Source organism: Malaya genurostris, chromosome 3 (assembly GCF_030247185.1).
Source record: "Malaya genurostris strain Urasoe2022 chromosome 3, Malgen_1.1, whole genome shotgun sequence".
Classification (NCBI taxonomy): Eukaryota; Metazoa; Arthropoda; class Insecta; order Diptera; family Culicidae; genus Malaya; species Malaya genurostris.
In genome coordinates, this window is record NC_080572.1 from 288,019,322 (window position 1) to 288,032,279 (window position 12,958).

The 12,958-nt window shown below is 38.1% G+C and overlaps 1 long non-coding RNA gene across 1 annotated transcript; it reads right to left on the reverse strand.

Annotated features, from left to right (window-relative positions):
- Positions 1-9,265: 9,265 nt before the first annotated feature.
- Positions 9,266-9,915, reverse strand: LOC131439184 (uncharacterized). The gene is made up of 2 exons (XR_009231072.1): positions 9,573-9,915; positions 9,266-9,503 (listed from the first exon to the last, which is right to left on the reverse strand). It is a non-coding gene; the product is annotated as an uncharacterized LOC131439184 (long non-coding RNA).
- Positions 9,916-12,958: the final 3,043 nt, after the last annotated feature.

Below are 12,958 nucleotides of genomic sequence, written 5' to 3' on the forward strand. Positions count from 1 at the left end.
CAGACGAAACGACATAACATTGAATTTCATCCGAACTTGCATGACACAAGACCAGAACATACCAATTAAAGCTTCAAATCGTTTTATGGCACTTTTGGTCTTGCTGTCTAGCAACAACCTACCCCTAGCATAGTACTCGTAGGACTGAAACGTTAGCTATAATTTCGCTTCTATTTCTAGATTCGCGTGCTTCCAACAGCTTCGCTTTAGCATCGATTGACCAATCAGAGCAATGCTTTCCCTTTGATATATCGCTTACTCCTTCAAAACCGTCGACTATGGCAGGGAAATCCACTATGCCGGAGATTTTTTGCAGTAAAATAGGACACTGCTAGCTATTAATCAACATTTCAATGATATACAATTAAAAATACATGGTTATGAACATTCAAATCAATACGTAGAAATATTTCCAATCAAATGGTGACATAATATTAATAATTGATACAAAATAGACTGAGCTGTAAGTGTTTAAAACCTGACCACATTTCTACGTGTATTTTTCTTGAGTTTCTGATTTGCAGCTCTATATAGAAAATAAAGATGTGTTCCACATCAAAAATGAACACTGATAATTACTGCACAGTTCACACCAAATTAAACTGCACAGTATGAAAGTGGGCTGAAGCAAAAGTGTGATCACAAGTGCAACTGCTCACAGCCAACTCGTCTGGAATTAGATTCGGAATTCAGCATGACTTCCAAATGGATTCCGAATCAGATGCAACAACCGATTCCGTCTTGGATCAGTTGACAACTGTGAATGACAATAGTGAAGGTAGTGAAGGAGCTTTTGCTTACTCGACCACAGCCTGCAATACCATTTTTTTTAAACTTTACCTTTTTTCTTCGTCTTGAAATACTTCTCTACGCCGTTCCGTTGCATGGCAGTATAAAAAGATGTTCCGGGAAGCTGCCCAAAGTCTCCAAAATAAGGCAGAATAAGGCAAAATAAGACAACATAAGGCAAAAAAAACCTGTTTTATTGCACCTAGTGGTGTAATAGTGCCTTTCTCATGTATATATAATATTGTGGTATTCTATTCAAAATTCTTCTCTTCGATTTTTGAAAGAAACCAAGAGATTGTTTGTGCATTAACTAGTATAACATACATAATAAAACAGTGCTTTGATTGCGTAGGCCATCCTTAAGGAAACGAAGTGGGTTCACTATTATATGCACTTCCGGCACCGGAACCCGAGAACCGGTATAATCAAAGTCGGTTCGTACAACCACCAACTAACATGACATACAAACTCTACTAGTACGCACTCTAAATTACGATTTAAATCTTTGTTGCATCCGAAAATATGCAGTAAATTTTGGTAGGACCATAAGACCTTTCAATTGACCCTAAGATTGGGAATAACGGTTTAGAGTCAAGTTTACGGTTTTTGTTCCGCCAGTTTAAGTGAAGGTGTACAATATTGAACACACTTTACCCTATAACTCCGGAACCGGAAGTCGGATCCACAATTTTTACTAGTCGGTTTTTAATTGCATAACCTTTCTATATGAGAAAGGCAAAAAATATGATAAGCAAACTAAGGTACAATAAGACAAAAATGATCAAAAAGACTGGAAGGTGAAAAAACGAGAGACAAATGCAAAACAAAGGTAAATGAAATGAAATTGGCAAAAAAAGCAAAATCTAGTCAAACATGAAAATAGTAAAAAACGGTTGAAATGCAAAAAATATATAACAAAAAAGGCAAACAAAAACGACAAAGGTAAATAAAGAAAAAATGGCTTTAAATGCAAAACAATTACGAAATCGGCAAAAAAGACAAAAATGGCCAACACGACTGAACTGTAGAAAAATAAAACAAGACACAGAACAGACAAAAGAGGAGAAAAAGGCGCTGATATTCATGATACAATTCGGCACTGTTTCCACCTTGACCCGCCTTCATACCTTGCCAGGGCTTGGCCGTATGCAGAAAAGTTGGAGACACTTTTATTTTTCTAACCACAGTACGTACCGAAAGATCTGGTCTGTCCTGCAATACTTTGTTCACCGACGCGAAGTCCTTCTGGTAGTTTCTGAGATCCGTTTTGATGTGGAACTCATCTTTATTTTCTATATAGGGGTGCAAATTAGAAACTCAAGGAAAATACACGTAGAAATACGGTCAGGTTTTGAACACTTACAGCTCAGTATATTTTGTATCAATTATCAATATTATTTCATTATTTTATTGGAAATATTTCTAGGATTCGATTTGAATTATCAAACCACGTATTTCCAATTATAAATGATTGAAATTTTGATTAATAGCGAGCAGTGTTCTATTTTGTCTGCTAAAAATCTCCGGCATATCGGATTTCCCTGCCATAGACGACGGTTTTGAAGGGGTAAGCGATATATCAAAGGGAAAGCATTGCTCTGATTGGTCAATCGATGCAAAAGCGAAGCTGTTGGAAGCACGCGAATCTATAAATAGAAGTGAAATTTATAGCTAACGTTTCAGTCCTACGCGTAGCATGCTAGAGGTAGGTTGTTGCTAGACAGCAGCTTGAATTTGTGTGCTCTGATCTTGTGTCAAGCAATCTCGAATGAAATTCAATGTTATGTCGTTTCGCCAATTGCCAACTACAATTTTCAGTTCTTAAGATTATTTCTAATTAATATAAGATGAACTCGATTCATAATGATAAAAAGTTTATCGCTTCAACCGAAATCGCAGAAACTTAACGCTATAAAAATAACTGTTTGCATACAAAACTTGAACACAAGCTTGGCGAAGAGAAGCTTTAATATCAAAATCGTATCGCAAGTATTTACAAAGATTTAATTGCATACATTTGGGATATTGGTGTAATTTCGTCGGCTATAAAACAAATACAAATCAATGTTCGGTGTTGGTTCCTAAACAAGATCAATCAAAGCAGACTCTCGTGCAATTGCAATTCAAAAGTGGTACGATTGATTGAACTGTTTGATTATAGATCATTAGAAATTTTGGTTGCCTTGTTCCACATCAATGGCTCGAACAACCCCATAGGGCTGATCCATGTAGTTTTTTATTCCGCTCTCAGCCTTCCTGGGTGTTGTCAAACCTGTTTCGAAACATAAAAAAACGATGGGGACAGTGCTTGCAGGAAAATCATACTTTTTTGCAAGGTTTCTTACTGACAGATCCGGATTCGCATTACGATCGCACAACAATTGCTCTTCGCACTTCCCATTCTTTCCACGCCATCTTCGATCTAAGAGCGTACCCGCGTAATCAATGCTTCGTTCATCAGTCTGCGAAATATTTCGCGCTTTGATGAAGTATTTCCAGAGATATACCTATTTAGGGGTGTCTTGATTATGTCACGAACAAGCCAGAAGTATTTCAAGAAATGAGAGTTCAGAGTATTTGTGCTCAGGAATCGAAAGATTCGTCAGGTGAGATTGTAGATTACAATCATTAATTGCAGATAGAAGATTGAAGGTGGAAGATAGGAAATTTATGATCAGAGATTGAAGATTAATTCTTTTCGGTTGCATATTACAGATTATAGATTGCTGATATGGATGGATCGATCAAGTGGCGATCTACAAAGAGTCCGTGCCTTGAGTTTCTGGAGACGAGCAGTCATAGAACCGAGTTGGATGAAGACCTATGTTTGATACTGCAAAAGACACCTCAGGATTATAACTGCTAGGTTAGGTAAGATGAGTAGGATTGCTGATATTAAATTGAAGCGTGAAGATTGCGGATGACAGATTGAAATAATCCTGTGATTAACAGTACCTTTCTCTATTCCGATTGAAACGTTTAATTAAAAAATCTTAAGTCACAAATTTGAAGCTATTCATCACTTCTAACCAGTAAAACATTTGCTTCTTCTACATTCAGCACCGTGGTAGAAACAAGTTTGTGGCACATCGATTCGAAGCTCATACTTCATGAACCTTCGAACGTCCTTCCGATGAATGTGTTAGCTTTAGAAAAATTCCATTCAACCAGTCCGTTCGTTGCATAAATAGTAGTGCAATTTTGGGCCGTACGACGACCGAGGAATTTTTTTTATCCGTGCATTGCTGGGCCATAGAAGCCGTGGTCGAATAGTGAAGAAGAAAAAAAAACTATGCGAAGAATGCGGTTTGTACCGGCAGCTATCACGACCCACATGTGTGACTTGCAGATAGTTGCCGCAAGTAGAGATAAGTGCATGGTACCAAGTTCCAAGACTGTCGGTTTTCTACTAATAAATGAATCAATCGGTTTGACTTTATGTGACGACTGCTACAACTGCAAGAACAACAAGCAACAAGCGCCGTCCATGAGTCATCCATCCGCCAAAGTCCAAGTCTACGGGTCTTGTGAGTTACAAGTTGTGTTCGAAGTCTGCGGTTGACGGCGACCCGCGTAATCAATGCTTCTCGCGGAGATAATTATTGTTTTGCGAGATGAAGAAATAAAGACACATTCCTCGTGATGAATCTAAATATCAGGAATGTGATTTGTTTCAATTTCCTTGTTCGTTCGGTTTCACACAAAAAAAAATCGAAACGCTAGAAAAAAAGATTGATTTTTGTGTTGTTTTAAATTTATTCTAAATTCAGTAATGCTCAACACTCGCATCGCGAGCAAACAAGCTGCTGCCCGGTATCCGGTCTAGAAACACCGATATTTAAATGTGATCCCCGCCGGGCACGCTAATGAGTCCCCTCGGATGCCCCGTGACACCGCACCTAGAACACAATTCAAGCCAAGCGGAGTTTAAAAAAAAATTCTTAGTTCAAATAACTGTTTCTCACGGTTTCTCCCACCACGTCGAGCCGGCACTTCAATTACGTAGCCCGCCAGTTGCAGTTTTAAGGGTAGGATTATTACTTGCAGTCCGACGTGATCGTGAGAGGCTGTACCACAACGCTGTGCCTAACATGCAATTATCCTAAAGGCGTACAAGATTTTGCATTGGTGAGCAGAGCAGCATTCGCACGGTGGAGAAATAGAGATTCTGTGCCAAATTAACGACAGCCTTCTGGCCCGGATTTGCCAATAGGTTGGAAGATATTCGAAGCCCGGGAAGATTTATGTCGAGCAATCACCGAAGTTCGATTGAGAAATGGTTCGGTTAAAGAGCGGAATCCCATTGCGATGCACATGAGTGCAGATGTGGGTTTCGAAAAGGATATCCCTCTTGGTTTTTTATAAGTTTGAATGAATGGGAGAATTTTTGCCTTTCTCATATAGAAATGCTATGGCTGTGAGAACCGACTTTTTAACCGAAGCCCGGAGGGACCCGGAGATTATAAGTGAGTTAAATTTTAAAATAGTTCTTACTACACAGTTCGAAAAAATCTTGTGATTTTACATCTTATAAGATGCACAAAAATGGAGCGTCGTATGTCACACAAATTTATAATCAAGAACATGTAAAATTGTGTGATTTTAAAAATAACTTGAATTGAAGTCAAATGAAATAAAAAACAAAAGATCGATAACAAATGGCGTGATTTGAATCGAGAAGCATGAGACCACAAAGCACGCCATTTAATCGACTGAGCCACAGAAGCACATATCTGCTTTATGAATAATTGATAAATATTAATCCGCCAACCAGAAGTTTGTACTGAAAACAATTACGATCAGCTCTGGTTTATAGAAATGAGCCTCAGTACTAATTTTACTTTCTTCCGGACATTTCAAATTTAAATATTCTTCGAATTAGCACTTATAATGTGCGATTTAATAAATTAATTACCTTGAAAGATAAATTCAAGTAATACATCTTGATTTTGACATCAGTGCTTGTATAGCAGAGTCCATTCATTGATTCGTTGCTTCGTAATTTACCGATTTGTTGACTGGTAGACGATAGTTATAAAACTTTTTCTTCTGTTGACAATGGTTTTAATACAACATTTATGCGGTTAACATTCCGTCAATCATTTGGCAAGCAATCATTTTGATATTCTATTAACCACGTGGTTCGAAATGACGAATCATATGGATCAAGTATGCATGTGAAATATCCACTCGAAAATACATTGTGCGCCAAGCGATTTTTGTCAAAAGATCTAATTATCTTTTCTTCATCGGCCAAATACTGAGCGTTGCACGCCAAACACTTCCATTGTCCATACGAAAAGACTTTATGGATTTTTCCTACTTTTTTCGGCAAGTTTGCCTACTTTTTTGATGTACGAACCCGACGGGGGTAGAAACTAATCAAACAAAAAACTGCAAGGATCAGCCCATGGGGTTGTTCGAGCCATTTGATGTGGAACAAGGCAACCAAAATTTCTCTGATCTACAATCAAACAGTTCAATACATCGTCACACTTTTGAATCCGCAATTGCACGAGAGTCTGCTTAGATTGATCTTGATTAGGAACCAACACCGAACATTGTTTGTTTCATAGCCGACGAAATTACATCAATAGCCCAAATGTATGCAATTATATCTTTGTACATACTTGCGATACGGAATTCTCTTCGCCAAGCTTGTGTTCAAGTTTTGTATGCAAGCAGTTATTTTTATAGCGTTAAGTTTCTCTACCATTCTGCGATTTCGGTTGAAGCGAAAAACTTTTTCTCATTATCATTCGAGTTCATCTTATATAAATTAGAAATTAATCTTAAGCACTCAGAATTTCCCCTGGGGTAGTTGTCAATTTATCAGGCGAAACGACATAACATGGAATTTCATCTGAGCTTTCCAATTAAAGCTTCAAATCGTTTGATAGAACTTTTTGTCTTGCTGTCTAGCAACAACCTACCTCCAGCATGCTACGCGTAGGACTGAAACGTTTGCTATAATTTCGCTTCTATTTATAGATTTCGAGTGCTTTTGCATCAATTGACCAATCAGAGCGATGCTTGCCCATTGATATATCGCTTACTTCTTCAAAACCGTCGTCTATGGCAGGGAAATCCGGTATGCCGGAGATTTTCGGCAGACAAAACACTGCTCGCTACTATTCAAAATTTCAATCATATATAATTGAAAATACGCGGCTTGATACATTCAAATCGAAACTTAGATATATTTCCAATCAATTGATGACATGATATTAATAATTGATACAAAATAGACTGAGCTGTAAGTGTTTAAAACTTGACCACATTTCTACGTGTATTTTTCCTTGAGTTTCTGATTTGCACCCCTATATAGAAAATAAAGATGTGTTCCACATCAAAAAGAATCATGTAAATCCTTCCTTCCGTTCTTAAGCGATATGATAGCCCCATAGCCTGCTATTGAATTTTATTTAGATCTGACTTCCGGTTCCGCAGTTACATGATAATATATGAAAATTATAGAAAAAAATGTGCACTCAATTTTCTCTGAAACGGCTTAACCGTTTTTCACAAACTTAGATTGAAATGAAAGGTGTTATAGTTTCCTGAAAATTTTTAGAACCTATCATCCGAATCCGACTTATGGTTCCGGAACTCAAGCGTGATAAGTGAAAAATTACCAATTTCATGAGTATTTTTTACGAACGATGGTCAAAAACAGGTACAAATCCCATAACATTGTATGATAAATTGTTCTGGTTTGCAGAACTTGTTAGTTTTTGGGCATAAAAACGTAATTCGATACTGCTGGTTCCTCTTTTACCTGTTCCGGAAACACCGAAAGTGGTGAAGAGAAACTCCAAAAATAATTTCAATTGAAGCTCATAAAGACTGTCCAAGAAAGTATGGAAGCAATCAAAAACCGCTGCCATCTCGCAATGGCTCAGAATCTGTCAATTTTTATGGCTGCATCCTGTTGTTTACACTCTTCTCTAACCACTTGTGCAGTTGTTTATTCGTTTTCATTAGTTCGTTTCGAGATGCGTGGACTTTCAGCAGAACAACGTCGAAAAATTGTGTACAAATGGTGCACAGAACGCGGACTGTCACTGAGAAAGATACCAAAAACGGAAGGAATAAGTGAAAAAACCGTGCGAAATGCAATCAGGAAGTTCGGTGAGGATAACACCTTTGAGGATAAACCGAAAACGGGTCGAAAAAAGGTCCTGCTAACCCTCAGCTGGATAAACGTATATTGAAGGCGTTCGAGCAAAAGAAGGAGGTTTCAGTTCGAGATGTGGCCAAAAAAGTGGGCACTTCGAAGTCAAATGTTCTTCGTGCTAAAGAAAGTTTGAATCTTCGAACCTATAAGAAGCAGAAACAACCAAAACGTAGTTCGAAACAAGAAGCATCGATCAGGCCGAGGGCTCGAAAACTGCACAATACGATTCTTGGTGGAAATTTGAACTGCATAATCATGGACGACGAAACCTACGTAAAACTCTATTACAAATCCTTGCCGGGACCACAACATTATACGGTGCGAGAAGGGTAAGTGAAGTCGAAAAATTTGGAAAGAAAGCTATGGTCTGGCAAGCAATTCGTAGCTGCGGTAAGATTTCGAACCCTTCATCACCACTGCTTCAATGAACAGCGAAATATACATCAAGGAATGTTTACAAAAACGGCTTCTACCCATGATTCGAAGCCACAAGGATCCTGTTGTTTCTGGCTTGATCTTGCTTCTTGCCACTACTCGAAATCAACGGTAGAATGGTATACTACCAAAAATGTCACTTTCGTCCTAAAAGACATGAATCCACCAAATTTCCCACAACTTCGACCAATTGAGGAATTTTTGGCATTAATGAAGGCACATCTTAGGAAACATGTCTCGGCAGCCGAAACCATTCAACAGTTCGAAAAAGATTGGAAAAAAGTATCAAAACTTGTCGCCAAGAAGTCTGTACGGAATTTATTGAGGAACGTTCGCAAAAAGGTGCGCCAGCTAGTCTACAATGGCCATGTAGCAAATGTTGAGAATAATATTCTGTTGTTGTAGTCTAATATTATCAGTATATCGAATAAAATTTGAATATCTAACACTTGTGAATTTTTTACAGCGAAATCAAAGTGCGCCCATACTTTCTGGGACAGTCTTTAGTATCTTTGAAGCCACTGTGAAATTTCATCCAGATCCGACTTCCGGTTCCGCAGTTAGAGGGCGATGACTGTCAGTTTTCAAACCGCCATATAGAAGGACAATATGTACCACACCTAAAGAAGAAGGAAGCACAAAGCGAACGAAGAAATCGAAACGGTTACGAATGTCTGCTACTAGTGTGTGATATTGAGAAAAATTGGATTTCGATATTCCTTCAGACCAGAGAGCAATCACCTTCATCAAATTCGTCTGATATTACTACCAGTCGTGACGTCTCGTAATTCGGTAGACTTTGGCCCCATGTACGATCATTTTTTATAAAGCTTTTTTTTTCTCTTTGAATTATTTTATGTGATGTTTGATGGAAAACTGATTCTTTATTGACTCTTAAAAATCGCCTACATAAACAGCTGTAACACTGCAGATAATCGAGTTCAAATGCATAATTTTATGTCGCTAGACTCCAGTCGTTAGAAACTCCGACAAGCTCAAATATGGTAAACGATCATGGTTCTCGGCTAGGCCGGTCAATACTAGCCCGGTGTTGAATTACGAACGAACAACGTCGGTTCCAATGCACAATCGCTCTCTGCTACTGCTCGCCGGGTATGGAAAAAAAAGTGTGTCAACTAAGTATCGTTTTCAGTCAGCAAATAAGGATTACCGTGATGTTACCTTATACCGTTCAATCCGTCATCACCCAATTCGAACGCTTTGTGATTCGCCGAAACCAATTAGTAATTTCCAATGAACACTGCAGTCTGCAGTGATTCAAAAGTAATCCGCCTTGTCCTTATCTACCGCATCCGCAGCAGTAAAATGAAACTCATCGTGGAATTTTGTTTACAAGACCACTGTCGCCTGGTCGCTTAGTCAGCCACGGGCCGCTCGAGTTCTGGGGAGATTTGGCGTGCCTCCTGCGACTCTAGGCGCCCACACGTTGCACTTCTCCTACCCTAATAAGGCAAGCTGACGCGGGCGCCACTAAAACGAGTGCAGTACTTCTAATGTGAGTACAGTTTTTACGCTGGAAAAAACCCATCAACCAATAGAACGAAAACACATAAAAGTTGTTTACTTTTCCCATCGATACCGAGGGCTCCGATGTCATTTGATAGACTGGCGACGGCACCTGAATGAAAGTGAAAATCCTAAACCTGAACCGTCGTCGTCTGCCGCAAGGTTTGCGAAAGTTGTCCCGTGATTTTCGACGAAGTCATCACATCCATCACCATCACCACCGGTCAAGACGGGACGGGAGCATTTCCAAGTCGACCAGTTGTCCTCTGTAGTTATTTCTCGGAGTGGCAAAAAGAAAACGGTTATTTGCATTTTGCAGTTTCGCATGATCGCGTCGTAGAGGGTGAAACATTTGTTTAGACTTTCGTTTCTTTTTGTAAAAGAAACCCCCTCATATCTTCGTCCGATTCCTCATCGTTGCTGATGTTGTTCGAGCTTTTCTATAGTTAGCAGTAACTGCTAATTGATATGTTTTTTTTTCAGCACTGAACAAAATGCAGACGAGCAAAATGTCTTTGAATGAAACAGCAAAAATCCCCGAGACAAACAAACTACTCCCGTTCTGCCCATTGAACTACTCTGGATGTAACGAATCACAACTCCGGAAAGAAGCCGATTAAATCAAACTTCGCACAGTCGATGTAAATCTTCAATTTAGCACTTGTGATCCTAGAGGGTGAGTCAGAAAAAGAAATGTGGAAATGTTTGAAATTTAATTTTCGTATTAATTTGAGTAACTAATGACTAATTTCCGTTAGTACTGTATTTGTTTATAATGTTTTTTAAAGCGATATTTTCGAGGTTCAGAAACGTTTTTGACGTGAATACGTCTTACACGCTTATAAAAAATTTTTGAAAGTTTGAGTACTAGTTACTCATTTTTAAATGATACATGGAAACGTTAAAAATTGATTACTTACCATCAAAAATAGTAGTAACACTTACTCTAAAAGTAAGAACTCGGCTTCTGCTTCGATTGACTCGACAGAACAACCATAGCGACGAGAGGGGTATTTCGATAGCGTCATGAAATGTCATCTATAAATTTAACTCACGTTGAAAACTGTTTCATACACTTATATTCACTACTATATCTATTGAAAAAAAATTACACTACAACTTCCCTAAAGCACATAAACTCTGGGCTCTGATCTTATCTTGGTTTCACTGAACTATGCTTTATATCTTAGGCTGTGAACCCTTTCGCGGTTAATTTTACCTTTTGGTTGAAATCTGACACTCGAGCGGTTATTTTGGTGTTGTCAAAAATAACCCTGCTCAAAAACATGGTTATTTTTGACAGATCGATGGTTATTTTCCGCCACTGAAAAAAATCTTGCAATGAAAATACTAATATTAATTCTGTAGTTGAAATTATTTCCAGTGGAAAATATACCCAAATCTTTTTTTTTTCAATAGGGCGTATAAGCAAGTGACAGTTTCTCTTTAATCACTGTCTCATTGGTTCATTGTGATTTGGTTAAAAAGATTTCCTTTGATATAACTATTTTGTATGAAAGTCGAAAGTTTCGGGTATCATTTCATGCAAAGAGTTGAGTGATAAACGTGGAAACCGCTTGGTAATTAATAGAAGAAAAAGTAAACAAAGAGAATCTGTCACTTGCTTATACGCCCTTTTGAAAAATTAACCGAGAAATAACTTTCTGTCCTGTCAAACTTTTGAAATGGGCCGCAGTTTTAGTTAAATTTAACTACTCGACACTAAATAACCGCTCAAGTGTCAGATTTCAACTAAAAGTTAAAATTAACCGCGAAATGGTTCACCGCCTTAATTTCTGCGATAAATAAAGAAAGGTCTCATACTCAAAATACTGCTGCCTAACCAAAAATTTTATATATTTCAACTTCGTATATATCTGGAATTCACTGCTAACTCCTAAATGCGAAAAATTCATTTCTGTCGTTCTGCGTAAAGATGTTCTAAATTTCCAATAATGGACATTTTTGGGTTAACTAACCTCCACATATACGATTGCCGCACGGTCGTGTTGCTTGGGTACATCATGAGTTAACTTGTCTGAACAATGTTCAGTGAACATGCTCCGTGGTACTGTTTTTACTGACTGATGCAATGTGTTGAAATAAACTCCCGTGAGCAATGTAAAAACTTCACTAATATACTATCTGTACTAGCCTTAAGGTATAGCGAGTTATGTTTTGGGAAGATCGTTTGATATGGTTTCGACCTGATCTTGATCTATGATAAAATTAGGGCTGTTGCATGCCCCCTTACTTACTGAGCTTGACGATACCATCAAGTTGATAGCGCGGGTAGTAAACCGGGTAGGTTGTGTTGTCAGAATGTAAAACTGTAGCTCTAAGATTGCCGTTACTAAGGATTAACATTTTTCATATATTTAACGTAATAGATTATTTCGTTCTGTTCTTTATATATTATGATTATATGAACGCAATGTTTCTAACTTTACGATGCTCTAACGGTTGCTAGTTTCGGACTTTGGATACCGTGTCGTTTCCTCTCGTTCTTCTCTGTTGGTTCTTCATAGTGAAATATCTCGATGAACATCCACCGATTTATTGACCATAGTTTAAAAATTAATCGCTGTCTCGTTGAAGCTTTGGGTGTCATCGAAATTACTTCATTATTCCGCACAATGTGTTGAGTTTTCTAACGTATCTTCAAAATGTTTTTTTCTGATAACGTGTTGGATTAAATAATAAACAATAAATTTTATATGCTAGTTCATGGCATTCAGTTGAGCTTTGACGATGCCTACTGAGCAAAACACAATTGTTGTTGTTTCCACCGTGTTTATATACAAATCAATCTTCGTAAACAATGTCTTAAGGTGAAATGTAGCGTCATAAAATGCGCGCAAAATTTTATCCGCTTCAGTTCAACGAACCGTCGCACAAAGCATACCAAGAAAAATGGACGCATAGAAACAAGAACTTTTTTCAATGATTGAGCGCAGTGGGCTTGCCTCTCGTTATATTGGCTTGTAAACAAGACTGGACGTAATGGATTTTTGAATCCTTCACACTTTG